The 6000-nt window shown below is 36.8% G+C and overlaps 1 protein-coding gene across 3 annotated transcripts in view; it reads right to left on the minus strand.

Annotated features, from left to right (window-relative positions):
• The window catches only part of LOC131437785 (uncharacterized), a 94057-nt gene extending 88569 nt beyond the window's left edge, over positions 1–5488 (minus strand). For 2 of the 3 annotated variants that reach the window (XM_058607357.1, XM_058607356.1), the window contains exon 1: positions 5434–5488. The gene's annotated coding sequence lies outside the window, so the exon portion shown is untranslated. The remainder of the gene's footprint in view (positions 1–5433) is intronic. The other variant, XM_058607358.1, reaches the window with a different exon arrangement.
• Positions 5489–6000: the final 512 nt, after the last annotated feature.

The raw sequence follows: 6000 nt of genomic DNA on the forward strand, positions 1-6000 counted from the left end.
ACATGAATCCACCATATTGCCCACAGCTTCGACCAATTGAAGAATTGTGGGCATTAACGAAGGCACATTTTAGGAAACATGTCTCGGCAGCCGAAACCATTCAACAGTTCGAAAAAGATTGGAAAAAAGTGTCAAAACTAGTCGCAAAGAAGTCAGTACAGAATTTAATGAGGAACGTTCGCAAGAAGGTGCCCCAGCTAGTCTACAATGGCTAAGTAGCAAATGTTGAGAATAATATTCTGTTGTTGTAGTCTAATATTATCAGTATAACGAATAAAATTTGAATATCTAACACTTGTGAACTATTTACAGCGAAATCGAAGTGCGTCAATACTTTCTGGGACAGTATTTATAGAAATTTCATGATGTTCTACAATTGTTATTTATGTTAGATATGTTCAGAAAGATTTTTAAATACATAAAAATTGGTTGTGCAACTTATCACTGTTAAGTTTCGCAATACTATCGAAAAAAATCACTGTAGATTAACTTTAAGTACATCTAAAACAATTGTGCAGCAAATCACCAGCTAGTTCAGTTTTCACTAGCAGTTATAAAAGTTCTTCAAAAATTTTCACATCGTCATGTAAAACCCCAATTTTATTCATGAGTCGTATTTCTGGTTAAACTTTCTTTCGCATACCGAAAGCAGGCTAATTGCGGTTGATGAAAATCGATTGATATTACGAAGAAAGACCTGAAAATTGGAATTCAAATGAATAAATCAGATATTTTGCACCGATGTATGACAATGGATGAAACATGTATTAAATGCTTCACTCCGGAATCAAAGCCGGTGAACCACGTCCGAAGCGTCCAAAGACACAACAGTCAGCTGTAAAGGTTATTGTTTCAGTATTTTCGGATGCACATGGTATAATCTTAAACTTCTATCTTGAGAATGAAAAAAAAAATCATCAACGAATACTACAAAGCGTTGTAAGATCGCTTGAAAAGAAAATGAAATCAAAGAAAGAACGCTCTCATATATCGAAGATGAAATCACTGTTCCACCAAAACAATGCACCAATTCACAAGTCGATGATTAAACTGAACGAATTAAACTTTGAATTCTCTCCTCTCCTCTCTAATCACAGAAAAAATGCCCACCGATAAAAAAAAACTAACTCAACGAAGAAAAGAATGGCTGAATGTGAAGCTTATTTCAAGGCACAAGGCAAACCCTTCTACAAGCACGGCATCGAAAAGTTAGAAAAAAATTAATCACACGACTTATTGGGTGATGTGTTACGACATGGAAGAAGGAACCTTAAGGAAGTTTATCTATTTTGGTTTTTTCTTTACGACATCTAGTATGTTCCTGTCCGGAGAAAGCTAATAAGCTTTATCAATCTTGAAATAGCCCCTTCTTAAAAAAACCTGTTTTAATCCACCTAGTGGTGTAATGATGCCTTTCTCATTTTCACTTCTTCCTGTATATTACAGCAGGAATTCCTCGAAATACTACAATTTGGAAAGTTCAGAAAACACTGATTCATAATACTACTACATTGATACACTACATTTTAATTTAAGTTAGTGAACATCTATTAAATCAAATGTGAGAAAGTGAAGTGAGCTCCATTTTATCATATTTGATTATTATTGCCGGTACTTCCGGAACCGGAAGCTGGATATCGGCATAGTGACATTCGGTTCATTCAACCATACACTAACATGAACTACAAATTTATTTACGGTTCTCTATGACATTCTGAATGTGGAGAAAAATGGACCGGTAGTCGGACTTTGATAAAGTTTTGCAAATGATTTATTGGACTATCAATGATTGGTTTTAGAGTATCATGGTCTGCTTACTAGAGAAAATCGCTAGCCAATATAAAAAAGTAGCTTATGAACAAAGCATTCCTGAAATTTACGTTTTCATACTGAGCACGATATCTCCGAAACCAGGGGTTTGATCCGAATAAAAATTAGGACGACGACACGACCAGACACTCTGTATAAAAATTGGCATAAAAAGTATTCTTTAGTGATTTACCACCAGTTATCAAAAATTGAGCGGCCTCTTGAATACGATAAAACAATCTTCTCAAGCAACACTGTTTTGGTCGCTACAGAGTAGTTACCAAGGAACCTAGCCATAAATAAATAAACGATTAAAAATTTATGAAAAGTTTTTCAGTTCTGTTTTTGCGGCCTCTTCGTTTCAAGAGAAAAAGTAATTACAGAGAGCATTGCGATCGTGAAATTACATAGTCAGTGCTAGCTACACAGAAATCAAAATCAGAAAAAGTAAGTGATAAAGTGAAATTTTGCTTCGATGAATTCAAAACATGGAGTATACAAAGCTCTCGATAGCATTCGAAATAATTATCTTTGTCTTGTTTTTATTGAATTAATACGGGTTTCTATTTCTTTTAGGTCACAATCTCCTAAAATGAACCTAAAATTGGACATGAAAAGCGAACTTGTAATGTCATTGCCACCCATTCCCATTATTGCTAAAACGCAACCATACGATAAAGATTGGATATTACAGGAAACCTATCAATTGAATGGAGGTATTAAGGTCCGTGATGCAAAAGGCTCGCAGTTTAAGAGCAGATGCCGGAAATATTTGAATACACTTTATGCTTTAGTATGCTATGAAGTAAAAATATTATATGTAATTAGATTTTGTTAATTATAAAATGCTCAATGTCTCTCGCAATTGTAAAATACGTTGTTATGTCGTAAATATATTTACCCGTATTGATCTGATTCCGATGCGATTATCATGATCATGATCATGAATGTAAGGAATTCAAATAAAACATCAATTCTAAGAAATCACTGATGATTCGATCACACATGAATAGTCTAGAAAATCTTGTCTGGTAGTGATTGCGAATTGATGATAATCAATGTAAGTAATCCAAAATAAACTTAGTGTTAAATATCTTTGGTTAAAATATGTGCCATACATTTACCTATAATTAAAATAAATCTTCCATCGAATTTTCGCAGAATTTTTTTTACCGGACATAGCAAAATGGGGACATGTTTAAAAAGTAACAGCAATATAGGACGAGTGCTAATTATCTCCAAAATAGTGCAAATGTTATTTAGTTTAGTAGTGAAACGTTTCGCTGAGAACCAGAAATAAAGATATAGCTATATTTGCGCTAGCATTAGTACCGAACATTGAGCGTTACTTATTTTTGCTGTATTATTTCTCACTACAATTGAATTCAAATAAAAACTTTGCTTGGTTTGGAAGTTAGATTTGTTTACATTCCCAATCATGCCTTCAATCAATGATAACCATGACTATAGTAACCGTTATTCAAAATCAATAGTTTTTGGCCTATGTTGCCAGTTACTCACAAAATTTAAGCAAACTCGTTTTGACATTACGAGTTACTGGAGGGTAGTTAAATTTATGATACAGTTTTGATAGACGAGTGGCAGGTCGTGTCGTCGATTAGGATATTCTTATGACATCTTAAGAACTTCCATCTCCGAGAAAAGTGAGTGACATTATTTTCACATTTTTAATGCACTATTTCCATATTTTCTATCAAGTTGGATACATATGAAATTTCGGAACTTTGTTTGGAGCCATGAGACCTTTAATTTGAATCTAAGTTTGTGAAACTCGGTTCTACCATCTTCGAGGAAATTAATTGATGTCAATTTCACATTTTTGGTGCATATCACCCTGTAATTCCGGAACCAAAAGTCGGATCCAAATAAAATTCAGGAACTTTGTATGGGACCATGATACCTTTCATTTGAATCTAAGTTGGTGAAAATCGGTTTGGCCATCTCCGAGAAAAGTGATTGACAATATTTGTCACACACACACACACACATTTGCTCAGCTCGTCGAGCTGAGTCGAGTGAAATGGTCCGAATGAAATTTTACAGTAGCTTTAAAGATTTTGGGATATGTGCTTTAATTCAAATCAAGATTTGTGAAAATCGGTTCAATCATCGCAAGGAAATCGAAGTGAAATCCACTTTTGAGTTTTTCTTCACCGCTTTCGGTGTTTCCGGAACATTTATGTCCACAAACTGACAATTTTTGCAAACTGGAAGAATTTTTCGGACGATTTTATGAGACTTGTACCTGTTTTTGACCATCATTATTGGAAAAATACTAATGAAATTGGTATTTTTCCACTTATCGCGCTTAAGTTCCGGCACCGTAAGTGGGTTCTGGACAAAATGTTCAAGAAATTTTTAGAAAACTATAAGATCCTTCATATAAATCTTAGTTTGTGAAAATCGGTTGAGCCGTTTCAAAGAAAATTGAGTGCACACTTTTTCTCTAATTTTCACATATTACCATGTAATTCCGGAACCGGAAGTCGGAACCCAAAATGTGACCATAAGACCTTTTATTTGAATCTTAGTTTGTGAAAATCGGTTAAGCCTTCTCCGAGAAAAGTGAGTGTATATTTTTGTAACACACATACCCACACACACAGACATTTGCTCAGTTCGTCGAGCTGAGTCGAATGGTATATGACTCGGTTAAAAAGTCGGGTTTGCACAGCCTTCCTACATATGAAAGGCAAAAATTGTGTTGTTGGGTTAAGTACAACAGGAGATATTCAAGATTAAGTTCTACCAATTCTTGTACAGGGTAAATTTTTAGAAGGTGTAAAGTCGACAAAAATACAATAATAATTCGACCTTCGATTTCATGTGGAATTGCTCGATGACAACATAATTCTATTCCATTCAGTTCTTAGGTTCATTGAAAGAATTACATGTGTTCTATACGCAGAAAAATCTCGGTTGTTTAAAACAATACAATTAGTTGTCTATCATGCAAAAATATATAGTTGTTTCAAACCGAGATGTCGCAGATTCAAACAAAATTTGCATGCATACTGCATTATAGTTTTATATGGTTGTTTCGAACAAATGTTGGTTTCACCAAACACAACGTACCATGCGTTTCCACGAATGATCTTCGTTGCAGAATGGCCCGAACGCAACGCAACTACGCCCATGCTGGTGCGATAAGCTAGTTGTTTTCCCTTCGGGAATTTGTCTGATACAAGTATGAAAACAAGCTGAATGACGTCACCGTTCTTTCGTTCGTTTGGTCGGTCGTTTTGTTGGTTTACATTGCTGCTGTTGCTGCTGCTACTACTACTACCTTCTACCGTACAGTGCCATTCGAAAATTACGTGACACACGCGATATCAACCAGCAACAGAAGCAATGACAGAAACGGCAACCGAGAAGGACTAACAACTTAATGTTTACCTTCATCAAGTTGCGGTCGAAGATTCTGACTGCCGGAGTTGGTGGTGCGTGTTTCGAAAGGGAAAAAAGGAAACGAGGGAGGACCGCGTGTCGGGTCACGTAATTTCCGAGTGACATTTCGTGAAAGGATCTAGCTAATTTGTGATGTGTGATACATGGTGGGCGTGGGTTTTTTTTTTGCTGTTGCTTCTTCGCATCGTAACTTACCTTTAGCAGCTGGTTTCACGGTGTGAGGTACTCGAGAAGGTGTTTGGGATCGGAACTGGTTGGTTGACGGCTGCGGTGACTGTCAATCGGGGCGGCGGTGTACAGTCCAAGCGAGTTGGATGAATGGAAATATCGTTGTAATTTAATTTGGTTTTTATTCGCACTTTTTCACCACTGACTGGATTCGATTTTCCTTGATTCCACTTGTTCCGACGGTTCCGAACCAACGACGACGACGACGACGACGACCAACGAACTTGATGTCGCCTGCGGTATCTAAATTTACTTCAGTTTAGGTAGTTTTGTTTTTGTTTTGGCACATTAGGGCGCGACGTCGACGTTGCGAGTGCACGCACACCAAACGAAATCCGGGGATTAGTTTCCTAGCACCTGAGGAGCACACGAGAAAACGGTGTAAATGCAATGCACTGTTGAGTGGTGGGTGGGTGATTGAGCAAATGGGTGGTGGTTCACTTCACACACTATAACTTCGCTCTAGGGCAGGCATGACTGGTGCGTAACGAATCTGTTGCTCGGTCGCAGACACTGTTCGGAAGCTATGGTCTT

Source organism: Malaya genurostris, chromosome 3, assembly GCF_030247185.1.
Source record: "Malaya genurostris strain Urasoe2022 chromosome 3, Malgen_1.1, whole genome shotgun sequence".
Classification (NCBI taxonomy): domain Eukaryota; kingdom Metazoa; phylum Arthropoda; class Insecta; order Diptera; family Culicidae; genus Malaya; species Malaya genurostris.